The sequence below is a fragment of the Pleurodeles waltl genome, chromosome 7 (genome assembly GCF_031143425.1).
Source record: "Pleurodeles waltl isolate 20211129_DDA chromosome 7, aPleWal1.hap1.20221129, whole genome shotgun sequence".
NCBI classification, from domain to species: Eukaryota; Metazoa; Chordata; class Amphibia; order Caudata; family Salamandridae; genus Pleurodeles; species Pleurodeles waltl.
In genome coordinates this window covers 785,202,967-785,206,576 of record NC_090446.1, presented here as the reverse complement: position 1 = coordinate 785,206,576, position 3,610 = coordinate 785,202,967, and positions in this window count along the sequence as shown.

The following is a 3,610-nucleotide window of genomic DNA, read 5'->3' as shown; positions in this document are numbered from 1 at the left end:
TTGCAAGGGCTGTATATTTCCAGTACAGCACGGCCAGTCTGAAGACCTGGTCCACTGTGCTGATCCTTGATCGAAATCCAGCTTGAAGGGGAGAAAGGATGTGCTGATCTGTAGCCCAATGAGTTAATCTGCCTAGAAGTTGCTTGGCAAATATTTTTTGAAGATTGTCAATTAGACTGATTGGTCTATAGTTTGTCGGGAGGTTTACGTTACCCTTTTTATGAATGGGAATGATTTCGGCACCCGTCCATGTCATAGGGATCTGCCCACCTTCGGTGATTTTGTTAGAGAGTGTATTAATATACCACGTCCAAACTGTTGGCTCAGAGGAGTAAAGATCCCCCGGAATTTTGTCTGGGCCTGGAGCTTTCCCAAGTTTTAAAGAACGAATAGCCTCGGCAGTTCCTTTAATAGTGAAGCGGATGTGGCCCTTAGAGTCCTGTGAGCCCCCTTCAAGGGGAGCTAGACCAAGATGCGCATCCAAGATAGGGAGGGGGTCTTGGCCTGCTTCCTCTATGGCGGAAATCGTAGGGGTCTCAGTTTTATCATATAGACTTAAAAAATGTTCAACCCATCTTTCTGGCTGTATGTGATTTCTTACACCAGTCCTGCCCTCTTTCTCTCGCTTGCCTAACAATTCCCAAAACAATTTATTGTTGTTGGATTGGGTAGCGTCCAACAGCTCCTGCTAAATTGTTTCTTCCCAGGTTTTTTTGGCTCGGGTGGTGGATTCTTTGTAAATGCGTCTAGCTAGTTGTATTTCCCCATGGGACCCTTCCATGAGGGCGCTTTTTAGTCCTATCTTAGCCGTGTGGCAGGATTCATCAAACCATGAGCTAGAGGTGCCTCCTTGATGTCTTACCCCAGCCTTCCTGTAGAAGATACATTGTAGTCTTATGATCATATTTTCATGTATGGATAAGAGTGGGATGTCATTAGAGTCATAGTCGTGGTATGGGGCCAAATTATCTATAAAAGCCAGGTAAATCTCACGTAACAAATAAGGATTCGACTGGACCTTTGGCCACCTGACCTTCATAGATGAGATGTTCAAGGTGGGAGTAGGGACCATGGTAATTTGATTGTTCGAAGTTCTACCAAAAACATCACCTGACATAGAAAGTAACAAGGGATAATGGTCGCTTTCACATCTAACGTCCACCTTCATATCTTTCAAGAAGGGCCACAATCTCACATCCAATAAAAAGTAGTCAATTACGCTTGTGATTGAACCTCAATTGAAGGTGGGTGCAGTATCCAGGTCAGAGGGCATGCAGCCATTACATGCCCTAAGGCCATGCTTCAAACAAAGAGATGCCAGTTGGGTAGCTACACAGGAATTAGAACAAGGACAATCACTAGTCAGCTGTGGAATCCCCCACGTTTGGTCTTCATCCTCTGTGAGACCAGTTAGTATCACAGAGGGCTCAAAGGTACAATTTACATCCCCAGCTATTATCAGATAAGAGGTTGATTGTAGGGTATCTAGGAAGTCAAGTAGCTGTTTTAGAATCTGGGACTCAACCCTTCGAGGTACCGATCGAGCATAAACATTGATAAAAATTATATTAAAACTCTGTTGGAACGTTATTTGTAACCCCATCAAATCTGGACTATCAAATCTTAGAATCTTATATGCGCATTGCACATTTTTGTTTATTAGCATCAGAAGTCCTCCTTTTGCTCGACCCGTCAGTTTTGTAGATGGTTGGGCAGCCACGTTAAAAGAAAGGAACCCATCTATGGTGATCTTCTCCTCAGCCCATGTTTCTTGGAAGAGGCATTTATCTTGAGTATTTATATATGAACACCAGTCAGTATCGTCTAATTTCCTCCCAAGGCCAGCTAGATTCCATGTCATGATTGATAGGCCTTTTCCCTCAGAAACACAACTTAATGACTGTGAGTTGGACTTCTCAGGAATCAACTCTTTGTCGGTAGGTCCATCAGAAACCAGCAAACTGGGTTCCTCTGGGTTAACCCCTAGGGTTGTTTCCTGAGCTGTTGCCAGTCATACAGGGTTGAGCCAGGTAAGGTCGGCACACCTAAGCTGGTTGCTGGTAACATTACGACATGAGTGGCTGGAAGCTTGAGGCTGGCCTTCCGCCTCCAATACTGTCTCTAAGGTGATGCATCCCCTCCTTCGTTCCATAAGATGATAGGTTCGGTCATTGAACAGAATAAGACTCTCAACCAAGGTTCTATTGTGAAACTCGATTGAGATTACGTCGTGAGTTGACCCTGAAGGACACCACCGCTTGGTATTGCGGATATCTGAACGTATGACCGATAAACAGTTTATTTGGTGTCGTAGCCAGTGAATTACCTTGTTGACCCTAGACTCATGGTCCTCACTAAGCCCCAGTAATAATTTCGGGACTTGTTTTAAGAAAAGAGTATTTGTCCCAGGCTTGGGGCGTTGGGTGTTTAGCAGTATGGCTGGGTCGCGAGGAATTCTCTGATAGGGAGGGGCACTAAGGGAACCGAGGGAAGATTTGGGAGCAAGTGAGTCACTGGCATTAGATAAAACTTGGGGCCTCTTAGAGGGGGGATTGTCAATCTCTTTATGGCTCTTTGATGGCAGGTAGTTTGGAAAAACTGGGGGGCCACTGTTGGTGGTGATGTGGTTTTTCATAATAACCCCCTCATTTGGTGATTTTTTGCTATGCTGGTGCTCCTGTGTAGAATTGTCTTTAAAACATGTTGCATCCCCGTCTAAGGCAGCCCGGCGCGTCTTCCCCTTTTGGTGATCGATAGCCTGGCCCCCCTGTACAAGCCAGATAGATGGAATTGGGTCAGACACTATGTGACCTCCGTTCGCCCCGTCGTTCCTTAGATGGGATTTGCATCCACACTCTAATCTCTCCTGCAAGCATTTAGCCAATTGTAGCACCAAAGACCTGACTTCTTCCACTCTCTGGAGTATAAGGACGGTGCTAGGCTCAGTGGGAGAGTACGTTAAGAGTGGAACGGGTACTGGAATTGGAGTACAAGGGATAGCCTCATTATTGCAATCGTCTGCAGTGGGATTGAGAGCTCTGGATATTTCGTCCTCCTCAGCTAAGACCTCAAACCGGTTCCTACAGGGTATATTTGGGATCAATTTGATCACAGGACTCAGTGGTATGACAGGATTAAGGGTATTTCCCTCTGTTTCCACTTGGGGAGACCCACACCTGAGCGCCAAGTCATTTGCCATATTTATTATATCATTAGAAGGGGGAGTAAGTAAATGGTGTGTTGTTAATGGAGTCGCTCCACTATTAGTCAGTGCTAGATCCAAGCCTTGATCCTTTGTCTTTTTTTTTAAAAGTAGTCTTGTATCCTCCCAGGGTGAGCTAAAACATTTTTTACAGGCAGGACACCATTGTGGCTGGATGAACAATTTAGTATCGCCTCAACCTCTTCAAATAACAAGTCAATCTCCTCAAAATGTTTTTTGGGCTTAATATCCGATTTAGCAGAGCGCTTTCTCTGCTTTTTACGGTCAGACAAGGGATCCAAGGGATCAGCAGCTTTCCTTTTCCCCATGGAATCAGTGGCGTAACGACTATAAGGTGCCAACAGATTATAATAATTTGGGTCTTACTTGGTGTATAAGGCAGCAAAT